We start from the raw sequence: 16256 nt of genomic DNA on the forward strand, positions 1-16256 counted from the left end.
AAAGATCAGATAAGATAGTGATATTAGAGTGCATTGATTATCTACTTAAGGTTGCAAAGGATGGATACATTGATTAAGTTTAGAAGAACAAGTTAAACAAATTGTGTCTACCAAGCTTAACAATCTGCATAGTAGGTGCCAAGAAAAGTTAGTATAAGCCAAGAATGAAATTAGTTGGAGCCAAGAAAAGTCAAATTTTAGTGTATTTCGAGTGATACAGTGTTAGCCAAGTCAAGTTTAGTTGATGTCAAGCACCAGTAAACTTTAGTTCGTGCCAAGTGATTTGATAGTGGATGTTGAGCAATGCAGTATGTATTGAGCATCAAAAGCAAGTTAATGTCAAGTGATAGCATTATGAGCAAGATCATGAATTCAATGAATCTGAGCTGAAAAGTTTTATTTCTTGGATTGTGTGAACTATGTGGAAGATAAGCTTGATGAGATAGTGGCACAGAATTCAATATGAACTATTTTGAGGCAAATTCAAAGAGGATTGAAGGAGAAGTTTCTAGAAGGGAATAAATAAAAAGATGGATAGATTCATTGAATCCTACCTAAGCCTACCTAACCCTAAATTTTCTATTTATAGAGATGACAGGTCAAAAGCAAAGGTTGTCATGTGCGAGAACTTAAGGAAGACAAGGAGTCTAAGGTACTACTTCATTCAATGACCAAAGAGAAGAGATTTTTATTGGCAAGAAAAGCAAGAAGGCTTAAGGGTATGGGTGCTTGAGGGGTGGACAAGCTATTAGAGCTTAAGTGTGTGAAAGCCAAGCAAAATGGAGGACTAAAACAGATATTTATAATCTGAAAAGTGAGTTGTAAGTTGTTATCAGATCAAGCCTTGCTATTACTTTCTAATCATTGTATCAGTTTAGGTAAATCCTTTGGATTAAGGTTGACCTAACATTCATTTGTAAATCCTCTAACCGAGTGACATTCCAAGAAAATGATCTAAAGTCCTCTAACAAGGCTCACTCCTAAAAAGATGATTGAAATCCTCTAACCAGGTCACATTTAATAGTGTGCATTGTAACCTTTAATAGGGTTGGCCTTTCACAAGGCATCACTTCAGAAGAGTGAGAATGAGTAGCATGTTACTGGTGGTTTTTCCCAAATCGGGTTTCCACGTAAAATTATTGTGTCAAATATGTTATTGAATCTATTATGTTTCATGCTTACATTTCTACAAAGGTGATTTGACAGTAACCTACAAAGTTTAAGTGATTGTATGATCTAATAGATGCATGCATAATTAATATCTCTTGTGGATATGGGTTGACTAAGTTGTGAAAGTTTTAATTGTACATCTAGACCTTGGATAACTGATTCACAATGCCCCCCCCTCTTAGTTATTCTAAAAAATCCCAATAGTTTCAACCTGTTAATGACCTTATCGGATGATTTTATATTGATAATGAAACACAACATCCTTATTAGTCCATTAGGCATAGAAGTCCAACCTTAAAATACATAGATTGCTAGAGGAAACACTAAAAATGGGTCTTTTATCCCCTTAAGTATAATGTGAAGTGTGCAAGAAAACTTCTTCAAAAATAGTAACAACTATGTACATGACTTATTTTTAAAAAACCTTATATAAATGGGGTTTTAGGTGAGTCATATTGATGAGGATCGGAAAAATTCAACATCTATCCTAATGAGATAAAATGCATTATTCTTCTTGTAGCTAATGATGACCTACATACTAATTCAAATAATATTAAATGTGTGTCTCCAACCTTGTCTCTATTTGTATCTCAATTCAACACTAGATATCCCTCCTCTAACACTCTATGGATAGTTTTCTTGTAAAAAAATCTTTTGGCTTGTACTTGGTGAGCCTCAAAGGAATGCACTACCCTATTATTAGTCTTGTGTGGTTTCATTAGGTTAGCTATTCTTATTGTCATGGCATCAGTCTCTACTAATTCTAATTGTTTTGATAACTCAAAAGAAAGTGATTCCAATTATAATGGTATATTTTCTTCCCAACCATGGACCAACATGAAAAAGGATAAATCTATCAAATTAAAGAGTTTTTTTCAGCTTACCATTCCAAGCCTACTGATTGTCTTTTATGGTCCTTTTAATTTTTGTTGGACTCAACAAATTCATTACCCTTAGGTAATAGTTTGATTATTTTTTCAAGTATATCTCATTCTTAACTACCTAACCATTGATTTGGGTTCCACAAATGTTTTGGCATTCCCAAAGAAGTAGTATGTTTTTCCAAGTAAAATCCATTTATGATGAGCACTAGTTGAGACTTATTGAATTTTTTGGCATTGGTTTTCATTGATGTCGAAACCTTCATACCAAAATTCTGGCAATATCAATTAGTTATTAGAAAATTTGGATATTTACATGTTGGTTGTCATTTATAGAACAAGATTTTTGGTTACGCACAAAAAAAGTTTAGTATGGCTAGTTTTGGTACTCTATGATAGATGTACATGGTTCTTCTAATGCAGATTATTAGAGATCAAGAAGAGCTTGCATATTAATTATTGTGGAGAAGACAATTTCATACAAAGACATCATCAACATTCATATCTACTAATGGTTGTGTTACAAATCTTAATTATGTAGTTTTCATGCATATATAGATACAAATATATCAATTCTTTTTTTTTTCATGTTTTTTTTTTTTGGTATATCTATTGTACAAGAGTAGTTATCCTAACCAGCAATATGTCAAGTAGTATTGAGCCAAATCACAAGGAAAAAAATTAGCAATGAGACACTTGTAAAAATCACCTTAACTGGTGTCACATTAATCAATGTTCTTTCATGAGAATTAACTTCTCCATATTTTTTGCCAGTTTGGGTTTCCACGTAAATCTTGGTCTTTATTGTGTTAGTGTTTCCATGTTTTCATGTTTATATCTACTATGAATTATTATAGTATTTACCAATAAGATTTGAAGTTATCTTTGTTAATCAATGATATAGTGCATAAGTAACCTAACAAAGTAAAAAAAATTAAAAGCATTGTGAGATTATTGATCCCCCCCACCCCATTTATTCATCTTGTTTGACAACTAGATGGTATCTTTATCGTACCAATAAAATCAAACCCCTAATATGTAAATGGTTGATCTCCCTAGATTGGATAAAGAGGGAGGGAAACTAACCCTTTCTTTCTTGAAAATAATGGACATTTATTGTCTTTCCTTAGTTGTGGATGTTATTAAATAGGTTTGTCCAGTAATATTTAACCCTTGTTATCTTAGCACCTATTATTCTTGGAAGAAATAAACACTAAGAGTAGACTAAGTTCTTCTACTTCCTAATAATATCATCAAGTATATCAAAAGTCTTAAGGGAAAATTCATAGAATTATTAGCAATCCACTCTTATATTGTGTCTACTTGGATATGTATGTATGTATGTACGTATGTATATACACAAATACACACACACACACACACACACACACACACATGCATACATATATATTCATATACATATCCATATACATATATATTTACATATCTATACACACATGTGTGTATAATCATGTGGATTGTGAGTTTCTTGTGATAGGGTTTTCCTCCATGGTGGGGTTTCTCTTTATTACACATTTATTTATTTTTGCATTCTGTCAAAAGACCAAAATGGGAATTTAAGTGAGGCGAGACATTCACAAAAGTAAATATTTCTCTCTTCTTTTTTATGTCCAAGTTCAAGCCTAGGAGGAGTCAAAGAACAATAAAATAGGAGTCTAGCATTGAGCTAGACATCGATGAAATTGTGTGCATGTTATTTTTCATGCAATGTGTTGAGTTATTTGGTTGAGAGCCACTCATATCAATGATGAATTCATTTATGTTTGTATTTCATGTATCTGTAGTTTATACATTTTTTCTCTCTTGTAGACAACTAAAATCAAGCTTATTATATTCCATACTCTTAATCTAAGTACAAAAATTGTCTTTATTTATATACATGTTCTTAGTTAATTCTTAAATCATGTTAATGTTGCCTTATTTTTCATTTGAGGTTAGAGGTATTGTCTTCAATATTGCATTGTCTAAAGAGTGCAAAATCACATCCTTTCTCTTGCAGTAAATCCAAAATGAATATACTAGATATTTCTATGCAAGATTTTAATGTTTTTGATATCATATATTTTTTGAGCAATATTTTGATGTATTAGATGATGTTCTAAATGAATGATTAGAAGTATTTCCATCCATTCAAAATTATAATATAATTAAAATATTCATTAGAACATTCGTCTTCACCAAATCAAAATTGTATAAACATGATTTTTTGTATCACCCTTAAAAGGTCTAAGAGACAAGTCGTTTGCATGACTCTAGTTATTACACCACTAAAGAGAGTGATTTTTGTTCATGTTTTTACTTTTATAATAAAAAAAATCATTGAAATTTTCACAAAGGATCTTCATAGAGAAATAGTCCACACCTATAGTAACAAGAGAAATAAATAAAATGTTGATCAATCAACTTTCTTTCCACCTTCTCAACTTACTCTTCCTAAAAAACATAAACATGTGTATAAAACAAGTAAATGTGATCTTTTTTATCAATGTCATATTACCTACTCATAAGATCTGCCTCTAAGACCTACTTTGAACTTCTTCAATATCAAGATATACTTGAAAAATATTTACAAAAGATTCTTCTACCTTCTTTTGATAGGCCAATAAAAATATGTTAAAGAAAATATTTAAGAAAATATGTCAAATGTTACATTTTATTCACGTGAAATCCCACCTCAAGAGATGCAAAATCAAGATGATTATGGTTTTATGTAAATAATATTGGTAGTAGTTTCTCTATCATTAATACTAATTTAACACTCAATGTTTGGAGTAGTGATCTATTATATGATATTAAAATTGATCCAAGTTCTTTTATAACCTCTTTATCTATTAGTGAATTCAACAACATTGGTCGCCAAACTTGGGTATAATAATCTTGCCTTTAAAGCTAGGACTTATTACCATACCAACCCTACTATATGTTATCCTGCAATCTTTATCATACCATCCTCATTGGGAGCATCGTGGATTCACAATTTAGATACAATTTTATCTACTTTACATCAAGTTATTAAAATCATTACTAGAAAAATGAGGTATTGACAATCAAGGTTGGTCTTGATGTTATGCATTTATGTCAAATGGTGTATATTAGTCAAGCTTCAGTTGCTCCTACTTTTAAAAAAATTGTTCCATCATTATCTTCATAAATATAAAAACCATCTTTAGTTATATGTACTAAAAATGACGTCTCTAATATTGCCTTCCAAGGCTCAAGATTTTCTTTCTAAGATTAATAATTCTAACTCTTCAACTTCTTCTTCATAAAATGTGTTTCTTGGCAATGATGGGGGGTCTTTATACTTCACTAAGTATTTTATGAAGAATATAAAGTTAATACAATCCATCTTCACATTCCAAAGAGTCCATCTATGCTTTTTGTAAATGATGATTATGCTTATATAAAGAAAGAAAACACATAAATTATTAATTATTATTTTAATATTGATCATCCTCTTTTTAAGGAGATACAATTGTGTTATGGTTTAGGATTCAATTTTCTTTGAGAAGCAAGATATGGATGTAAAGTTTGTGGGTGTGATTGAGGTTTTTTTTTTTGTAGAACTTGATCCACATGGTTCTAAGATACAACTTGGATGTCATCCTACAACCTCTAAATAAAAACCATGGTTGAATGCTCATATGCTTTCTTGTGAACCTCTTTTTGTTAAACATGTTAACCCTAAATATATTGAAAACAATGTAGACTCTATTATTATTATGGCTATTTAAGGGATGAGGTCTTCTTTTCGAATGATAATGAAATCCTCTCTACCTCAAAATGGAGACCTTAACTAATCAAGGGTACTTCCCTTATTAACACCAACACATACAATAGAATATAAAAATAACAAAAAATTGTAAGAACGAGAAATTTGCTTCTTATTATCTCCAAAAGAATGAATTTACAATATTCAAAAATATGACATGCATAGGCCAATGGCCATTTTCCATACAATATTTTGTAGGCCATAGCCACCATATACAAATCCAAATTGTCCTAGAAAACCCTACAAGCCTTCCTTATATAGGTAATTTTAGCCACCCAAGAAGGTTCTAGAAATTTTAACCCTAAACTTTAAGGTCGGCCAAACTTAAGGTATGACTATTCATATTTTATTACATTAGAGTAGGCCCCAACAAGTCAAAAGAAATTTTGAAGGAATTTCATTTTTGTCCATTTTAGGTGTACAATTTTTGGAGATCATAACTCATCGCCAATTGCACTAATTGGCTATTATGACCCCATTTTAGAAATTCCACGAACTACTCTACAACACCTAATTTGTGCAAACTATAGTCAGTCAAGGTTTTACCCCTTTCTAGTAGCCTCTAAAGCCTTCAAAACGAAGTTCAAATTTTTTATACCCTATTGTCAATGGTGAAAATTTTTACTATCTTCAAAAATAGAGTTGATTTTGCAAAGAAACTTTACTGGAACATTGATACATTCAAAGTGAACCTCTAGGGAAGAAATCAAAACATTCTAAGCTCAAACAATCAACTTGTTAAGAATAGTAAGCTTCTAGAAATAGCAACTTTGCGCTAAGATAGCCCTTATTGAAAAACACAAACTAATAATATTTTTGGGTGATGCAAGATTGCTCTTACATCCAAGATGCTCTTGCATGATCAGTAACACTATTCTTAATGGAGATACTTTCAACATTTTCATAGAACCAAAATATTTTTAAAATGTAATTCAAATTAAGAAATGTCTATTTAGAAAAGTCAAAGCATTTTATAATATTTTATATACTTATTCTACTATTTTTTCTTGGTCATATTTGGATGTGGCACATATCAAAAAGCCCATTTGGGTTCATAATATCATTCTATATCGTGATGCTAATTTTTATGGTTAAAATATTTTATAAACGAAACCTAAGGTTGTGTTGATGGTTATTACTATGATAAAAAAAAAATTTAAGTTGTTTTATCCATCCCATTGACTATTCACCTTAGAAATTGAATGTTGTTATTGCCAATAAAATTGATAACCGGATGCATGTAGTATTATTTTTTGTAATCCTAACAAGACTTTTCGTAAAGAAGTTTTTTTACTTTCTTATTTTTTATTTATTTATTGATATGATTATATACTAGACTACATGTCATGCCTTGTTATCTTTCATGGATATCTTCTCAATTTATAATCAGATCCTTATTAATCTTATTAATCCAAAAGATTAATATAAGATAGCTTTCACATTCCCTCAAGGCACTTTTTTTTATGTAGACATGTTATTTAGATTTAATAATGTTATTTAGCAACTTGTCAACATGCAGTGACTCATATTTCATGATTTTATTCCAAGAAGATCATGTTGATGACATCTTGGCGAAGTTTGTAACTTTCAAAAATTGCATTGAGAATCTTTAAATTATCTTTGAAAGACTTTGATTTACAAGATTAGACTAAATACCTTTAAGTGTATATGCAAGCAAACTATTGGAATTTTATTGTTTCCCATAGTTGAAGTAAAGTTGATACTACAATAAATTGATGTAATTTTTAACATGCATCTAACTAAGAATATTTTTCAACTCCCTAGTTTGCAAGGGAAAATTTATAAAATTTAAATACTTATATTTTAATTGGCTAATCATAACTTCCCTTTCACATAGTTGTTGAGAAAAGATGTATGTTTTTGATGGAATGATTAGTGTCACAAAACTTTTGAATTCATCAAAAGTGTTCTCTCTTTTTTTATGCAAGTTGTACAGGATAAACCTTTCTTATTTTATTCTTCAACATCTTCCCATGCTTACTTACGTCGCGATGAAGAAAAATCTCGCTCCCGCTCCTGTGATTTCTCCCGCTCCTGTGATTTCTCCCGCTCGTCCAGTGACTTCTCCCGCACTAGTTACTAGGGCTTCTGTGTCGGCATCTGCAATAGCTCTGCCTATTGAAGGAGCTACTAAGACCCATGTTTATGCGACGGCTCTGCCTGCTACTAGGGCTAGGGTTCCTCCTGTGGTGACTACTATGGCTAGGGGTGGTCTTGGTCCCAAAGTTCATGTTACTCCTGCTACAAAGGGTTCTCCAATCCGATCTGCCCTCTCCTATGCGAATGTGGCCACATATGAGGCAGCTATTTCTAATCCTATGAGGAAGGGGCTCTATTCGTTTGCTTCTTCAGTCAGTCGTTCGATTGTGCCTATCCTGGTTAGTAATCCCCTTGTGCTTCATTTTGAACAAGATGTTGTTGAGGAGATCAACTCATATGTGGTGGATTACTCCAATATGGCTACTATTTTTCATTTTAGGGGTTTTTGGCCCTCTCTTTCAGATTTGCATGCTTGGATTTCCAAATTTTGGGAACCAATCATTTCGGATGAAATGTAGATTTACCCTATGGCTAGGGATTTTTTTATTGTGAAATTTGTTAATGCTAATTATAGAAATGCCATCCTGGGTCGTGGTTTCTCTTGAGAGGAAAGGCTCCCCCTGATGGCCAAACCTTGGTTTTCAGCATTCAATCTGACTATTGAAACTTTTAATAAGGTTCCTCTTTGGGTGAGGTTACCGAATCTTCCCCTTCATTTCTGGCAGGATTCAATCCTAGAGGCTATAGGGGATGTTCTTGGAGATTTCATATCGGTTGATTCAGTTTCTTCCAATGTCTATAGGACAACATATGCTCGCATCCTGGTGGAGATGGATACCTCCAAGGGGCTTCCAAAAATGTTAGAGTTGGCCTCTCCAACTATTCTTGGATTTAGCTGCTTGATTATGAGGGTATTCTTTTCAAATGCAAGAAATGCCATAAGACCGGCCATCTTGTTGCAAGTTGCTCCTCTAACAAGGCTAGATCGAAGAAATCACCTTCTCAGTGGTCAGGGGTTTCGGATGATCACTATACGGTTCATAAGGTTTCTATGGAGGTGGATGGTTTGAATAGCTCTTTGCATATTGTTTTCTCTTTGGTCGAGGATTCTGTTGTTGTTTTTAGTGATTCGAAGGTTGTCCCTACGATGGTTTTGAATCAGAATGTTGTTGCTGACTCATCACATGTTGTTGTCTCTATGATGGTTTTGAATCAGAATGTTGTTTCTGACTCGTCGCCTACTGTTGTCTCTGTTGATTCGATTGTTGTCCCTTTGATGGCTTTGGATCATAATGTTGTTGTCCCTTTTTCTGTTGTTGAATTTGTCAATGAGGAGTTGTTGGGGGTCAGTTGGGATTGGCAAAAGGCTGCTAGGAAGGTAGAGGATGGTTGGACATCGGTCAAAGGAAAAAAAGACAAATCTTCCATTCCTTCTTTTGATATGTCTTTACGTTCTCAAAAGACTAGACCAAAATGTAAATCTTAATGTTCTATAACTTCTTGGGTTGTTTGCCCTCTTGTTGGGAACTTTGGTGTGTCCCTCTGTTTTGCCGAATGGTTTCCCACAGTTGTTTTTTGATCCTCATTGTTATATCTTTCTTGCCTTTTGTTAAAAGGTTTTGGGTCCTTTCAAAACCTGTTTTTACTTAATCAAAACATCTTCCTATGCTTTGCCAACTTTATTAGCTCGGAGTGATAATGATGGTAAAAGAGAGCAATCTATTACACCATTCAGATTTTGCTTAGCTATGTATCGCATTAATCTAATTTATGAAAAACAATGTCTTGTTTTTACTTTCACAACAAATAAAGTTAGACATTATCTTCTTTATGCAAATACTCATAGCATAGTCAAGTATGATCCTCTTAAACTTTTTTTTTATAGTCTATTGGGAAAAATAGACAAATGAGTTGTTTTACTTTCTGAGTTTGATTTTGAATTCATCTCTCAAAAAGAAATAAGAGGTCAAGTTATTAGTCATCAATTATCTCTAGCCTTATTCTTTACTTAGTCTAGATATATTCTTTGATGAAAATTTGTTTACTATAGAACAAGATTCTACATAGAAAATGTATTTCAATGGATCAAAATGTCAAACTAATTATGGAGCATAGGTAGTTATAATCTTGCCTAATTGTCAACCATATCCTCTTTCCTTTCATTTGAACTTTCTATGTACAAATAATATTGTTGAATATAAATTCTTAATCGCTAACTCTTATGTCACGATAACAGTAACTATTAAACATATTCATTTTTATGGTGATTCTACATTACTTATTAATGAGGTCATGTGAGCATATCAAACTAAATAGAATAATAATATTAATATTGAAGTTCATCTTATCTTTTTTCATTTATTATCTTATTTTTCATTAAAAGCATTCATAATAGAGAGAACCGCCATACAATTCAAGCACAACATCTCTCTTTTACCCTCCAACATTAATGTAGATAAATATCTTTTTTAATCCATGTGCTATACTCACCTACTATCTCGAGCCTAATCTAATAGACTTGTGTGCTCTCGAATGAATGGTATTCTCACATTTATAATTATTTAAAAACTACAAGGTTTCTTGTCAATGCTATTAAAAAAAAGGTTTCAATGTGTTACACTATTTGAACTAATGTTCGTTGCCACAAATCTTACAATATATTGACTTATGATGTCCGTCTTAGTATGAAATGCTCCTTTCCCTTCAAAAATGCCACTTGAGCTTAAGGTTGGATGGCAAGCCCTTGAAAGAACTGGTAAATGCAATGCATCTTTGTCCATATTATGCATAGGAACTTTCCACGTGACAAATGCATAACAGTCATTCCTTTCCAAGATCAAGGACAAGCATGCTATGCCATTCCTTCTTAACACATTCTCCTTTGTGTTATGACGTATGTTATATATTTCTTTAACCAAAATATAACCTGCATGTTCTATGCATTATTCCATGTTTATTAGTGCTTTGCTTGACTAGAATTTAGTGAGAGGAAATGTATACTTCATTTGATTATGTAGTCCAAAATGTAATCAGTCCTATAATCAAGAATGCATAGTTTTGATTAGCATTGTATTTAACTTTATAAACTTTTAGCATCTAACATTATTGTATACATTTTATGCTATTAGACCATCATTGTATTCAATTAAACATTGTATTGATTAGATCAAGGTGACATATATTTTAGCATGCATCAGTCACATAAGTATACATTCATATCAGAAAATACAAACACATGAGAGAAACATTATATCTCAGAACTATACAATATTCATTTGTACAAGCATGGTCCCCACTGTGATAAAACGGTGGTGTCTGCATATACACATACATCTATATCAAAGCTGTAATACATCTGAGGCATGTACCTCTTTAGCTCACAATCTACCTCCTGCAGGTCATCACTTGCTCCCTCTACATCTTGTCTTGCTCTCATATAGTTGTGCGATTGACCATAATAATAATGTACTGAGAAATATTGCAGATCAAAAGACACTGCTGCTGAGGTCATCGAACCAAAATAATTGATGTAATAAAATACAAATGTTGAAAATGTCCAAATCTACCTTGAGTTTCAAATTGCTCTAATCAATAATCAATGATCATAACAAGTATTTGCAGTCTTTGATGGTGGTAAAGATCCATAAATAATAGTAGTTCTCAATAATAATAATTAATGATGACACCAAGTTCCCATATGACATCAAATATAACAAAGTGACTGATTCCATAAAGCTGAAAGTAGATTCCAGTTCTAATGGCGCATTAGGGTTCATCCTCAGCCTTGCTACATAAATAAAAGAGTACATTTGCACCGTGAACAAATTAGTGTAGACCTATAAATGTGGAGAAAATAGTAAGCAGAAAACGTCCATGGTGGATCTTTATCATAAATGTCCAAGTTTACGTTCAGTTTTTACTATTAAATCAAATTCAAAATAGTTTATTTTACATTATACAACTCAGGAAACCATTATTATATCCACCAAATTTAGTCTTAACTCTTTAATATATGGAATCCAAATTATTGTACGTACTGCAGTATAATTTCCAAGTGTGAAGAACCTCCTTATAGCAATATCGTGAGAATGCTCGAAATAACAGAATACAAAGTGATAGCAGAACTCAGAATGAATCTACTGATCGCAGGCCACTTCGAGGGGGTAACCTCCTTTGAGCAAGCTCCATACAATAAATTCGTCCGTGCCCATCAAGGGCCTCAACCTATTCTTATATACTGGGTACGATTTAGAAAAGTAATACTACCTATGCATGTGGGATAATAAAATATACTCACGGGACGACTTACAAAGCATATGCGTCCAACAACACTACTCTAACAAAATAAACAGAAGGAACACACAGGTTCCTAACACCAAGTTATTTTATTCATACAAGAACATAGATAACCAATCATTTGTGGGCAATAGGTCAACATTCTTTGCTAGATGCGTAACATGTTTTAACAGTTTCTTTTGTCGTTAAATTTTATTAGATTTATGTAGTGGGTAAGTGCACCAAGATGTTGTACAAAAAGGGTATAAATGGACACCTTTTTCTGAAATTAGCTAAACCTGAACTTGGATAAGATGTTTAAGAGTCATCCACTCAAAATGACAAGATGTGAAAAAATTTAAATTGCAGTACTATGAATCTACTTGCTAAACAACTAGAGCTTTTACAAAACGAATAAGATTAGGTAGGTCAACCACTCTGCATACAAAAAATAGTTTCTGATGTTTTTAGAAAACATATCATAGTTGTTTTTGTGTGGAGCACAAAAGACCTTGTTATAATTGGTATTTTGCAAAACCTTTTGTTAGGACAATAGTTAAGAGTGATATCTATGAATAAATTATTGAAGTGAATTGAGTTTTTGCATCAAAATAATCAAAAAAAATTAAAAAATTAAAATTAAAAATATATAAAATGAAATGTAAAACAATAATATGTAATTACTGTCCTTTGAGATGGTGCATGAATTTGATGATCTTGTTGCTCAGGATCGAGCTCCTTGTTGAGCTCTCTTTGTTATATTCCTTTATGTCTTAATAAATTTTTACCCTTCTTTTTGCAAAAACAATAATATGTAATTTATTTTACACTTGGTTAAGTATATAAAAGTTAGAGATGTGTGTGAGGACTGTGAAGGTAGTGATAAAAATAATTTAGATTCACAATTTTAATAAAATTGTTGTCCAAAAACAAGAAAAGAAAATAATATATTCAGGAAGAAAAAAATAGTGTGGCATTAAGCAAAACATGAGTTCAGTCCACTAGTGCGACACTAAACCAACAATTAAAACCCTTCCTTGGATTGGTCAACGGAAAGAAAGTTCACATGGGATCGGTGGCTGCCTACCTGGACGATGGATACTTGAACCTTGCCTCAACATAGGATACCATCACACGTGGACCGATCACCTATGACGTGGATGGGGTAAGATCGACAAATAACCATGCTTAGTCAACCAAAGCAATTCCCTCTCATACGATCAGCATGCAATTAAATATCACTTTCCTTAACGATGGATGGTTAAGATAAATCCCATTCAAATATTCATGTTTATTGGTGAGAAAATATGGAGTATGTCGGCAGATTTAGAGGCAAGTGTAATAGAAATGAATAAAAGAATGTGAGGCTAGGAAGTAAATAATAATACAAGTGAGTAATTGAAGAAATGTGAGAAGTAGAAAATAAGTCACTTGGAGCCTATTATCCTTTGACTATATGAGATAAGTATTCTCATTTTAGCACAATTTTAAGTATTATAGTAATTCCTTTCTTATTTGTATTTATATACATATTATAAGAGCTATGTGTCTTGACATTTTCCTCTGAGAATGTTATTGTAAGAAAAAGAGGGAGACTGAGACTAAGAGAGGTTTTGATATTTCAAGCAACCTTGAAAGAGGAGCAGATAGATGATATGATTCAATCAACCTTCAAGGATCTCGATCATATTGATTCAAAGGGAGTAAACCACATTGCGATGCATTCTCTAGTGATCAATAAATTGTGGCAGTCGAGAGGATTGTGATTTATGAATATACATCGTGACCATGTGATTTTAATGGGCCTATCCTTTGTGTACATCATGAGGAAGTGATGACTTCCAAATGATCATCACTTGTATTTGGAGAAGTAGTAGTAAGATGATGATCTTACAATAATTTATATTTTGAAATCAAACAAATTGAGTAAAATAGTGAATGTCTTGCATCTCAACATTTTGGAAGACTATTACTCAGTATTTGGTAAATATCATTAATATTCTGGGCGGTCAATACTCTTGATATTAGATGTGATATCAAACCTTATTTTTAGTAACTAATAAATATCATATGATATTCTGGGAGACCAATGCTCGTGATATCAAATGTGATATTACACCTTATTTGAGTACTTGGGGAATATTGGATGTCGAAATCTTGGGAGATCAATACTCTTGATATCAAATGTGATATCAAAACCCTATTTGAGTAATTGGTGAATATCATATGTTGATATTCTAGAAGACCAATACTCATAATATGAAATGTGATATCAAAATGTTGAATATCTTCTCATCAAAAATATTCTTATATTAAGGTAATATATGATCATGTGTTTATGCTCCCTAGCTAAGGAGTGTTGATGTGTAGTAGCTTTAGTCGGATAAACCTATATATAACTATCTATGAAATATAATTTTATGTGTGTGTGTGTGTGTGTGTGTGTGTGTGTGTGTGTGTGTTTATTATTATATGAGATAAATTAATATTATATTTATTATAATATAATTATAGTTATATTTATTATAATATAAATTATTAATTGACAAATAGACATGTCCCTTAAAGGGACATGTCTATTCATGATTTATGCTTATTAATATGAGGAGAGCTTCATTTGGAAAATATATACCTAATAAGGCAATGCTATTACATCTACAGTGATCCTTAGAAATTCAACATAAGAAGACATATAAGATTATGGTCGCGATTTTATAGACCTGCTTTATCCTTTGGAAACCTGATGAAAGCAAAGACGAGAATTCATCTTAGAAGATCGAAAAACCTATAAAGGATTGAAATTGGAGGGAAAATGAGCTCTTGAGCCTTTGGGTCAACTCCCAAGGCTAATACCAAGCCATAACATGATCATGTTTAGATTTTCAAAACCCTGATCGAGTTATTAAAGCAAAAATTGTGGTACTACATTTAAATAACTCGATTGGGTTACGAACGAGTGAATGCAAGATATTGCATTCATATAACCCAATCATGTTACTATGATAGCAATAACCCGATTGGGTTATATCTATCATAAATTAACTAAATATTTATAAGTATATAGCTAAATTCAAATATAATTAAATCTTATATATATATATATATATATATATATATATATATATATATATATATATATATATATATATATATATATATATATATAATGTATATGTATATGTATATGTATATATATATATATATATATATATATATATATATATATATATATATATATATACACACACAATCACATATATTCATAACCCCTCTCTCGCTCTCAGTAACCCCTAACACCCACTCTCTCTAACTCATAACCCTTCTCTATCTAGACTAACACCTAACCCTCTCTCTCCTCGAACCCCTAACCCCTCTATCCCTCTGTATAACTCTTAACCCCCATCTCTTTGTATAACTCTCTCTCTCTCTCTCTCTCTCTCTCTCTCTCTCTCTCTCTCACACACACACACACACACACACACACAAACCCCTAACCTACCTCTCTCCCTTCCTCTGAAACCCCTAATCTACCTCTCTCTATATCTAACTCATAACCTTGTCTCTCTAACCTCAAACTTCCCCTTCTCACTGACCCCTAGCCTCTCTCCCTCCCTCTCTCAAACCCCTAACCTACCTCTCTCTCTCTATCTAACTCTTAACCATGTCTCCCTCCCTCTCTCACTAACCCTAACCTCTCTTTCACTCTCTCCATCTCAAACCCCTAACCATGTCCCCCTCTCTCTAACCCATAATACCTAAACCCCTGCTCTTCCCTCCCCTCTCTCTCTCCTCTCTCTCTCTCCTCTCAAACCCTTAAGTCACCGAATCCATAAAATCGAAAATAGGTGTTCCAAATCCAATGACGCATTAGGGTACATCCTCACACAGATAAAGGGTCGATTTGCACCATGAACAAATCAGTGTAGAACTATAGACGTGGAGAAAATTGTCAAGCCTGCTCTATGGTGGATCTTTTTTATCATATATTTCCAGGCTTATATTCAATTCTTACATTTTTAGATTAAATCTAACATCCAACTCTTTGCACAGTACTTATGTATTGTAATTTCTTATTC

This window comes from Cupressus sempervirens, chromosome 1 (assembly GCF_028749045.1).
Source record: "Cupressus sempervirens isolate cs-2001-9-10 chromosome 1, ASM2874904v1, whole genome shotgun sequence".
Taxonomy (NCBI): domain Eukaryota; kingdom Viridiplantae; phylum Streptophyta; class Pinopsida; order Cupressales; family Cupressaceae; genus Cupressus; species Cupressus sempervirens.